The 11,738-nt window shown below is 41.2% G+C and overlaps 1 long non-coding RNA gene across 1 annotated transcript; it reads left to right on the top strand.

Annotated features, from left to right (window-relative positions):
* The first annotated feature begins 2,718 nt into the window (after nucleotides 1-2,718).
* Nucleotides 2,719-4,481, top strand: LOC119869361. Its single transcript, XR_005369897.1, has 3 exons — nucleotides 2,719-2,859; nucleotides 3,146-3,363; nucleotides 4,183-4,481. It is a non-coding gene; the product is annotated as an uncharacterized LOC119869361 (long non-coding RNA).
* Nucleotides 4,482-11,738: the final 7,257 nt, after the last annotated feature.

Genomic DNA, 11,738 nt, shown 5'->3' with positions numbered 1-11,738 from the left:
AGAAATCAAGGATTGCTAACCTAGAATTCTCTGTGGTTTTCTGCTTCTGTTTTATTTCCCCCACTTAAAAAAAAAAAAAAAAACAAACAAAAAAAAACTCCAAGGTATTCCCAGGAGTCAATGAAAACTACCTGTCATAATTTTCTGTTCTCTTAAAAAACGCATCCTTAATTCCCCCAGAACATAGCTAAGACCAGATTGTAACAGTTCACAAAATTTTACTGAAGCCTTGTGGGGAGCAAAAAGGAATTTTGGTGCAGAGGGTTATCTCCCTCACTGAGTTCCAGCCGGATGCCGTACCACCCAGCCCACCAGCTCCCTATCTAAGACACCAGGGCTTTGTCTCTATCATCCCCACATTAGTTCAGCATCTTGCCCCCCAACCGCCCCCCATCTCCTCTGTGGTCCAGCAAGAGGAAAAAAAAAAAAAAAGGACCTGCAGTCTCTGCTTCCCATGACCTGCAGACCCACTCTCAGTGAAGACAGAGCTTCAACACCATTGTGAAAAGCAGTTTCCTTCCTCGCTGCCCCGAAACTCCATTTCAGAAAAGAATGTTTTGCCTCATAGTTGTGGAAACAGAAGTCCCATCAAAGGATTTGTCTTAAATTAGGACGTAATTTGCCCTCAAAGTCATATACAAATCTCCCCTTTGGTGAAACAGGAAGTCACCGGTTTTTAAAACCAGGACCTTTTTCCTGCCACTTGTCATCATGAATTTGGGGTCCGCCTTTGTATTTTGGAGGTCATCTCCAAATACAGCAGCTGGGTGCTGACCCATGGTTCCTAAACCATGCTCATTCCTTTCACTCCCTAAGCCTCCCCCAAAGGGGGGGGGGACATCCTACATTTCTGTCCTAGAAATTGCTCTTTCCAGGATGCTTCCCGGCTGAGTCCAGGGTCCCTGGAGGAAGGAACCGTTTTGGATGAAGCCAGTGGTACAAACTAAAGAAAAGGCCTTTGTGAGCAGCAACATGAGCAGCCACGCTGCTGGTGACAAAGGAAGGACAGTGCAGTACTGATCGGGCCCCATGAAAAGAAGGGAGGAGAGCAGAACTCGATGGCATACCAAAGCCAGCATCCTTTAAGACCCCTCTTTGAATGATCCATGTGCTGTGCTCACCGGGGGCCTCGGCCTTGGGGTTCCCCCGGGGTAAAGTCCAGGTTTTCCCTTTTTAAAACATTTCAAACTCTTTGTCCTGACATGTCTTAATCTATACTCCTCACACTAGGGCACATTTTCCCCTTCCCACAGGGATGTGCAGCATCGGGCTAGAGGGTATGTGAAGCCACAGAGCCCTGCACACTCCCGTGGCATTTGGAGTTAACTGAAAAGTGGCTGGCAGGAGGCGGGGTGGGGGACTGTTTTGTTAATTTTTTTTTTATTTTTATTTACTTATGATAGTCACAGAGAGAGAGAGAGAGGCACAGAGACACAGGCAGAGGGAGAAGCAGGCTCCATGCATCGGGAGCCTGATATGGGATTCGATCCCGGGTCTCCAGGATCGCGCCCTGGGCCAAAGGCAGGCGCCAAACCGCTGCGCCACCCAGGGATCCCTGGGGGACTGTTTTGAATCTTTGCCCTCTTACACAGCTTTGTCACAAGGCAAAAGCCCTCTGGCTTTTCCATTTTGTGTAATTTCACATTTTTTCATGAAAGCTGAGAGGTGTTGCTTTTTTTTTTTAAATTTCTAATCAAAATAACACTAAGTTACAGTTGTATTTTTTAAACAAAGTTACAGCTTTGTGTGTGTGTGTGTGTGTGTTCTTAAGTATTTTATTTATTTGAAGGGGGGGCACAAGCAGGGGGAGAGGAAGAAGGAGAAGCAGGGTCCCCGCTGAGCAGGGAGCTCTACTATGGGCTCCAGCCCAGGAATCCTATGATGACCACCAGAGCCTAAGGCAGACACTTAACTGACGGAGCCACCCAGACACCCCCAAAGTTACAGTTGTATTTTATTTATTTATTTTGAAGATTTTATTTATTTATTCATGAGAGACACAGAGACAGAGAGAGGTAGAGACATAGGCAGAGGGAGAAGCAGGCTCCCTGCAGGGAGCCCAATGCAGGACTTGATCCCGGGACTCCAGGATCACATGCTGGGCCAAAGGCAGGTGTTAAACCTCTGAGCCACCCAGGGATCCCCAAAGTTACAGTTTTAAAGTCAAATCATACAAAGAACTTCTCATGAAAAACCACAATGCCCTACCCTACCCTACTCTATCCCCCAGCCTGGGCTCCCCAGAGGTAACGATTTATAAGTCTTCATAACTCTTGCAACTGTTTTTTTTTTTTTTCCTTTTCCTACTAGCTACCTCCATATTTCTAAATAATACTGTTTAAACTGCTATTTATTGATCCAGGCATTTCACACATTCTCTATTGATTCTGAATTATGACTGTGGGTCTGACTCTCTCATTTCCCCAATCTGCATTGCCCCATACAGCTAAGCTCACTGTTCACAGAGTTGGTGCTGCAAAGGAGACATTTGCTGTTTGGTGGCCACGGAGCATCCATGCTCCTTCCCCTTCTATTTGTGCTTTGAGTTTCATTTGGGAACCCGCAGCTCCGCCCTACGCCTCACCACCCTCTCCATGCCCCAAGCTATAGTGATTGGTCAAGAAAATGTATGCATTCCAGTACCAACCAGTGAGAGGTTTCGTGATGGAAACTGGGACAAAATTGCCTGGCTTTTTTTTTTTTTTTTTTTTTTTTTTTTTGTAGCAGCCCCTGGAGAAATACTCTCCTCCTGATAGATGTGAAGAAGGGAGCATGAAGCCCCTAGAAGGTGCTGGAAACCACCTTGGAACCATGAGGAAAGACAGCCTTTGAATAGATATAGTAGAAGGCAGAGGAGGGGTGAGTAGTAAAGATTTTAGGGAGCTCCTGGATCAAGTTCATCTGGAGCTTAGACTGCCTTCAAAGTTGCCCATCATGTGCACTACCTGTGATAATTCTCATTATGGCTTAAGCCACTTTGAGTTACTTGCAAAGGGAAGATTGCTCACCGACATAAGGATTTACTTCATTATGATATGCAGCAAATTAATTACAGTTTCACTGCAGAGCTGAGCAGTATATGATTACATATCTTTTCGTGTAGGTTCTTTTTAGTGGTTTTGAAAATTATTATTTCTACTTGCAGAATTTTCCATATGCATATCTTCAGTTCTTTCCTCATGTGTGTCTCCAACTTCTTCTTCCACTCCGGGCTGGAGTCCCTCTAAAGCTGTCAACCTGTGCCTTCTCCTCAGCGTTCTCCTGAGTTGAATCCTGAATTGCTTGAATCCCATGACTTCCTCTCTCTTGGATTACTTAAGATTTGATGGAACATTTTCTCGATGTTTTCTGAGTTTCAATCAGGTAAGTTGCCCAGGGAGGGCTGAAGATGTCTTAATTCTGCTCTCACAATTGACGAATAGCCTGGCAGGGTACAAAATTACATTCCATAAAGTGTTTGAAGCCATTGTTCTGTGGCTTTCTGGTATCCAATGTTGCTACTGAGAAGTCTGATGTCATTCTGATTCTAGTCCTGTGTGGGTGACTTCTTTTGCATTATTTCGCTTTTCGGGAGCTTTTAAGGGATCTCCTAACCCCAGGTTCTAAAACCTTTCTATCAAGTGTCTTGACATGGATCTTTTTTCTCTCTCTCATTCTCATGCGAGTCTCTTCAATCGGAAGCCTGATGTCTTTCATTTTGGAAATTTTTTCTTGGATTCGTTCCTGTGTCTTTCCCTCTCCTCTCTTCTTTCTTTCTGGGGACTCCTTAGTCAGGTGTGGGATTTCTAAGGCATATTGTCTATGTCTTCTCCCACTGTTCTCTTATTGTTCAGATCTTTATCTTTTTGTCCTGCTTTATGTCCTATTTCTTTGACTTTGTCTTCCACTCATTTTTGAAATGTGAACTATCATTTTTTATGTCCATGAGATCTTTATAGTATCTTATTGTTTTAGAGATGTTGCTCTCTGAAAATATTTACTAGAATTTAGGCGCCCCACTAAGGAGGTCTCCTTCACATCGCCTCACTCTCCTATCTGAGCTAAAAAATCTGGGAGACAGTGCCACTCTTGCCTGAGCTAACAGTGCACCTGTGCTGAGCATATAACCGTGTTAGCATAGTAGACTGTAAAATGGTGATACCACTAGGAGCTTGCTCATTAGTGTGCAATTCACTTTGCCAGGTCTGTCTCAGAAAGACACTGAACAGAATTTATACTTACTGAGTTAGAGAAAATAGAAGATCCGTTTCCCATGTTAAACAAGAGCCCGCCTATACATGGAACAGTCACCAAAGATGCTACAAAAAAGAAGCAAGAGAAAGAGAGAGAGAGGAACAGAGGGCAGAAAAAAAGGAAAGTAGAAGAGAAGACAAAGATGGTGTCAAAATATTAACTATCCTGACAAAGCAAACAAAAGTCAGATGAAGACTCTGTGAGAGAAAACTAACTCGAGAAATAAAAGCACATTTCCCATCAATGTACACTTAAGAATGACTAAAATGGTAAATGTTATGTTAGATATGTCCTATTACATTTTTCTAATCACCTTGGAATGAAAAAGTCCACCTACTGGGGGAGAGGGAGAGAAGATGAATAATCAAACCACAGATATGGCTGAAGGTTTGGGGTCTAAAGGGGGCAGCCAAGCTAGAAAAACATGCCCTTATAGGCTGAACCATAAAATACCGCATTTTAATGTGTTCGAAAAGGCATGTTTGAACAACTAGTCAGGAGATGGGGGTTAAGTTGGTTCTTTACCTTACAGTCGTGTGACTGAACAGATGTTGAGGTTTAGGGCATTTTATTGGTCTTTGTTCACTATGTTTATAATGATGATGCCTGTAAGACATTAAATGCAAATTTCTTGGTGGCAAAATAACTGTTTAAGAAAATTTCAACAAGATAATATGAGTTCCTGAGCAAACCATGGTATTGGCTGTTGAAAGTGAACAGATGGAGGTAAAATTCTGACAGGCACAACTGCAGGAGTGGCAGGAGCAGGCTCAGGCACACATTGTATGAGCCAGAAGCATCGCCTCAATTGTCTTCATGCTTCACTTCAAAGGTCTACCCCTTGATTGCATTGGTGTTCTTAGTGGAGGAGTAAAATTGGTAAATTTTGTTATTAGGGGTTGTTTGAATACTCATCTTGTGGAAAGTGTCTTGAAAAGCCTGTTCTACCTCACAACTATACACTGGTTTTACCAGGAGAACACCCAGCCAGTGTTTTTGAGACATCAAAACCCAGGGTGAAAATGTTGGTGGGTGGAATGAATTTGTTGTTCATCTTAATGACAAAGTGACTCACAAAACCAACTTATTTAGCAAGTTTCTTTTTTCAAGGTTGCACACACTCCATCAAAATCTTTAAGGCCAATCTGTGAAGGTACACTATTAATAATCACACCAAGTCCTGGTCTTAATTATGGCGACCACCTCAAACTGTAGGCAGATCAGCTCTCGAATTTGCTGACATAGCCTTAGAACAAAATAATCAAATTGCCTGACATTTGCAAAAAAAAAAAACAATGGTCTGGTTTCTTTCTTTCTTTCTTTCTTTCTTTCTTTCTTTCTTTCTTTCATTGTTGTCTTTGTAAGTGAGACTGGATTTCTGCTTCTAGAAAAAAATTGTAGATGTACTTTTCCCTATTCCTCCTGCTAGGTAAAGTTAAAACCATGGACATTATATTCAAAACAAACATAAGGCTCTGAAAAGTAGACAAAAGAAGACAAACTGGCTAAGGATTTCAAGAACCAAGGAATGTTTCAAGTGAGCCCCCTGGATTTTTTTTTTTTTTTGCCTTATATACCCCACTGGGTGCTGGAGAAGCCAGCGACTTGGAAATGTCAATGGGTGCAAACAAAAGGCAAGCTGAGTAAATAAAGTCTGCTTTCTTTAGACAAGGGACCAAGAAAACGGCATCTTAGGAAGGCAGAAAATTTCTAAATAATAAGTACCCTATCCTACCAAATATCAAAGAAAACCTTTGGCCCCCATCCCCACTCCCACCAGCAAAGGCTGAACGGGGAGTCTAGACTTCCATCCTCATCAGGCTGAAATGATGACGGATACTCATCTTCCTCCAGGTGGTGTCAAAAAAGACCAAGTGGAGAATTAGGACCTTCACACCCACTAAGTGGCAATGAGGCTTCTCTATGGTGTCAGTAGTGATAACATGGCAGCCTGGACTTCTACCCCCATCCAGCTGTGTCAAAGTGCCCTCCCCCTTCCCATCAGAGGAGGCCTAGTGAAGAGCTAGGACTTTCACCACCACCCAGAGTTAATGAGGCCTCTCCTCCACCACCACCACCACCACCACCCACATCGTGTTAGTAGAGGCCATGTGGAGAGCAGAAACAATACACTTCTGCCTCTTCCAGCCAAGGTGGCATCCGTGGAGGCCTAGTGGGGAGACTGCACCCCTGCTCCCACACTGTGGTAATAAGTAGTCCTTCCCCAACTATGGTGTCAATGGAGGTTGGATGGGGAACCTGGACTTCCATCTCCACCCGAAATAACAATTCAGCTCTTCCCCTTTCCACCCCAGAGGTATGTCAGATGAGCCCTGCTAAAAAAGCTGATTGAAATAATATCCTACGTCTCATAAGAATATGCCCAAAATGTCCCAGTTTCAGTCAAGTCACTTATCATACCAGAGCCAGGTAGATCTTACCTTGAATGAGAAAGATAACCAACAGATACCAACACTGAGATGACACAGATATTAAGGTTATCTGACAAGAATTTTGTAGCAGCCATCATAAAAATGATTTAACAAAAAATTATAAACTCATTTAAACAAAATTTGTAAAAAAGAAGAAGAAGAAGAAGAAGAATCTCAACAAAGAAATAGAATATATAAAGAAGACCAAAATGGAAATTTTAGAACTGAAAAATATAATAACTAAAAATTTAAAATTCAATAGGTTGGTTCAATAGTGAAATGGATAAGACAGAGAAAAGCCAGTGACCTTGCAGAATAGAAATAAACAGATCTGAACAACAGAGAAAATTCACTGAAAAACAAATGAACAGAAACTCAGGGAACCGTGGAACTTTAATAAAAGAACTAACTTTCATGTCGTCAGAGTCCAAGAAGGAGAGGAAAAAGAGAGTGGGCTGAAAAAATATTCAAACAAGTAATGGCTGAAAATTTCCTGAATTTGGCAAAAGACACAAACCAATGAATTTTAAAAACTGCAACCTCAAACAGGATAAACCCAAAGAAATTCACACCAAGATACCTTATAGATAAATTTCTGCAAACTAAAGACAAAAAAAAAATATTGAAAGCAAAGGAAAAAAATAATTTTTCTACAGAGGAAAAGCAATTTGAATGGCTGATTTCACATCAGAAACCACGGATGCCAGAAGAAAGTGGCATGACATTTTTAAAGTGCTGAAAAGAGCTGTCAAACTAAAAATCTATATCCAGCAAAAATATCCTTTGGGAATGAAGAAAAATCAAGATACTAGGTGAAAGAAAACTAAGAGAATTTGTATCCAATAGATGTACCCTAAAATAATGGCTAGAAGAATTTAACTTGAAGATAGAACAATAAGGGAATACAGAAAGGAGATGATAAAATTAGATAATTTTGAACATCAGGAAAGAAGAACAATGGGAAGACTAAAAATATGGGCAAATAAAACAGATTTTCCTTCTCTTGAGTTTTCTAAATTATGTTTGATAGCGAAGCAAAAATTATCACACTGACGTGGTTCTCAGTGTATGTAGAGGACACATTTAAGACAATTACATTATAAATGTGGGAAGTAAAGGGATACAAAGAGAAATAAGGTTTCCGATACATCACTCAAACTGACAAATGTTGACACCAGTAGACTGGGATAGGGATGTGTATATATAATGTAATGCTTACAGCAAACATTTAAAACTATCTATACTAAGACATGCTCGAAATATCATAGATAATTCAAAATGAATGCTTTAAAATGTTCAGATAATCCACAGAAAGGCAGGAAAAACAGGTAAATTTTTTTTAAAAAATGAGAAAACAAACAAAAAGGGCAGATTTAATCCCTAACATTAACAATTACATTAAATGTAAAAAATTACATTAAATGTAAATTATCTAAATATACCAAATAAAAGATGGATATTTGGCAGAATGAATTTTTTTAAATGACCCAACTATATGATGGCAACAGGAAATTGACCTCAAAAATATTACTGATATTTTTGAGGCAGATTCAAAGTGAAAGAATGGAAAAGATACATTGGGCGAACTTTAATCAAAAGAAAGCAGGAATGAAAAAAAAAAGAAAGAAAGCAGGAATGGCTACATTAATATCAAATAAAGTGCACTCACAGTAAGGAAAATGACCAGGCAGAAATAGACATTATATAATGATAAAAGAGTCAATCTACCAAGAAAACATAGTAATCCTAAAGGTGCATGCACCAACAAAAGAGCTGCACCATACAAAAGTGAAGCAATGTATAAAAGGAATTGTATACCACAGTCAAATGGAGTTTATTCCAGGAAAGCAAGATTGATTCGATATTTGAAAATCAGTCAATGTAATTTGCCATATTAACAGGCTGAAATTAATACAATAGTCTTGAACAAATGATTTTGGAGCAATTGAATATCCACCCATGGGAAAAAAAAATAACCTTGACCTAAACTGAACACTTTATATAAAAAATTACTCACATGTATCATAGACTTAAATCTAAAACATGAACCTATGAAAAGTTTTAGGAGAAAATATTCTGGACCAAGAGCTTGTGAAGAGTTCTTAGAACACCAAAAGCACAACCCATATAAGAAATAAAATTAGTAAATTCAACTTCGTTGAAGTCATAAAATTTGCTCTGAAAAAAATCGAGCTAAAAGGATTAAAAAAAAGATAAGCGACAGATGAGGAGAAAATATTTGCAAACCACGTATCCGATAAAGAACTAGTATCTAGAATAAAGAATTCTCAAATTCAACAGTATGTCACCTCATACCCATTAGCATGGCTACTATTTAAAAAAAAAACAAACAAAACAGAAACTGATGAGTGTTGGCAACGATGTGGAGAAATTGGAACCCTTATGCACTGTTGGTGGAGATGGAACACTCTGGAAAATAGTATAATGTTCCCTTAAAAACATTAAAAACAGAATTGTCATTTGATCCAGCAATTCCACTTCTGGGTATATCTCCAAAAGAACTGAAAGCAGGATCTCAAAGAGATATTTGTACATCCTTGCTCGTAACAGCATTATTTATAATAAAGAAGAGATGGAAGGAATCCAAGTGATCATCAGCGAATGAATGGATAAGAAAAATGGGCAGCCATACAATGGAATATTATTCAGCCATAAAAAAGGAAGGACATGGGCAGCCCGGGTGGCTCAGTGGTTTAGCGCCGCCTTCAGCCCAGGGCATGATCCTGGAGACCCAGGATCGAGTCCCACGTCGGGCTCCCTGCATGGAGCCTGCTTCTCCCTCTGCCTGTGTCTCTGTCTCTCTCTCTCTCTCTCTCTCTCTCTCTCTCTCTGTGTGTCTCATGAATGAATAAATAAAATCTTAAAAAAAAAAAAAGGAAGGACATTCTGGCACAAGGCCATGACACAGGTGACCCTTGAGGACATTATGCTGGATGACATAAACCAGTCACAAAAGAACAAATGCTATATGATTGCCTTCCATTCCATGTGAGTTATCTTGAGTAGTCTAATTAATAAAGGTGATGGTGGCTGCCAGTGACGGAGGGGAGGGGGAGGCAGGAGTTGTTTCATGGATGCAGAGTTTCAGTCTTGCAAGATGAAGACGTTGTGGAGATTGGTTCAACAATAATGTAAATATACATAACACTTAGAAGTGGTGAAAATGATAAGTTTTGTGTTATGTGGATTTTAGCACAATTTTTAAAAGCTCAACAGCACAGAAAACAAGCAGTCCAATTAGAAACTGGGCAAAAGGCATGAGGAGACATTTCACTAAAGAGAACATAGGATGGTAAATAAGCGCACGGGCTTCCACCTCACTAGCCATGGGGGCAGCAGACGAAAACCACAACAGAATGTCACACTACACACCTGTGACAACAGTGAAAACTTTAAAAGGTGACGGTGTCAAATGCCGACAGAGATTGGGGTTTCCTCAAACGTCTCTGGTGGGAAGGTAAGATGGTGCCGCGATCTTGAAAATAATTTGGAAGTTTTGTTAAAAAAAAAAAAGAGCTTAACATATCGCCATACAATCCAGCATTTGTACTCGATAGCACTTATCCCAAAGAAATGGAACGTGTCCACACAAAGCCGTGTACATAATTGTTCGTAGCCCCAAACTGGAAAGAACCAAAATGTCCTACGTCCAATCGTTGAATGGCTAAACAAACTGTGGTCTGTCCATGCTACAACCTCGTAGCTCTAACAAGGGATAGATTATCGATACATGCAACAACTTGAATGGATTTCCAGGACATTAAGTGAAAAAAGCCAATCTCCAAAGCCTCATACTCACCCCATTTATGCAATTTTTTTTAGTGGTGGGGAAGAAGGAGAAGGAGAGAGAGAATTTTAAGCAGGTTCATGCCCCGTGTGAAGCCCAACTCAGGGCTCAATCTCAAGACCCTGAGATCATGACTTAAGCCAAAATCAAGAGTCGGAGGCTTAACCCACTGAGCCACCCAGGTGCCCCTCATTTATGTGATAGGCTTGAGATGACAAAATTATAAAGATGGGGAATGGATCAGTGGTTGTCAGAGGGTAGAGATGGTCACAGCGGAGCGTGACTGGTGAAGGCCAACATGAGCAAGACCTTCGTGGAGATGGGATCGTTCTGTATCTTGATTGTGGCCGTGGTTACACAAAGCGACACGTGTGACAAAAGTTACATAGAACTACATACACACTTTCTATCAGTGCCAATATCCTGATTTTGATATATTTATGGGGGATGTAACCGGTGGGGGAAACTGGGCTAAGGGTCTGGTTTCTCTTTCTACCATCTTTGCAACTGCCTGTGAATCTCTATCTATTCAAGATAAAGAGGGTGTTAGGGGCACCCGGGTGGCTCAGCAGTTGAGCATCTGTCTCGGCTCAGGTCATGATCCTGAGGTCCTGGGATCAAGTCCCCACATCGGGCTCCCCACAGGGAGCCTGCTTCTCCCTCTGCCTGTGTCTCTCACAAATAAATAAATAAAATCTTTAAAAATAAATAGATTTTTTAAAAAATTTTTTTATTTATTTATTCATGAGAGACAGAGAGGCTGAGACACAGAGGGAGAAGCAGGCTCCATGCAGGGAGCCTGACGTGGGACTTGATCCCGGGTCTCTAGGATCAGGCCCTGGGCCGAAGGTGGCGCTAAACCACTGAGCCACCCGGGCTGCCCAATAAATAGATTTTTAAAAAGGGTTTTAAAAAGCAAATGAGGCTGATAGCAGATCCAAGGCCTTTTCAGACCTGCCCTAAGAATCGAGCAAATTGTCCTCTTTGCAAGGTCCGCCCGTGGATGTTTCTATGTATGGAAACCTGAAAATCTTGCCCACACCACCTCTTTGACAAAACTCGACACACCTTTCCTCGGTGCTTATGCTGACAGAGCTCACAGAGCAAGAAAAAACATAAAGCATTGTCATGTGTGCCTCTGTGTCTGGGCAAGCCTGGGTGCTCGTTGCAGATGGAGGCAGGGAAACTGAGTCAACTGGATCCTTAAACTGGCGGGCAGCGTGGACTCACAGTCCGGGCTACCTACCGGCCACACCGCGCTCGTG

This window comes from Canis lupus, chromosome 15, assembly GCF_011100685.1.
Source record: "Canis lupus familiaris isolate Mischka breed German Shepherd chromosome 15, alternate assembly UU_Cfam_GSD_1.0, whole genome shotgun sequence".
In the NCBI taxonomy this organism is placed as follows: domain Eukaryota; kingdom Metazoa; phylum Chordata; class Mammalia; order Carnivora; family Canidae; genus Canis; species Canis lupus.
This window is presented reverse-complemented; position numbering and strand designations above follow the sequence as displayed.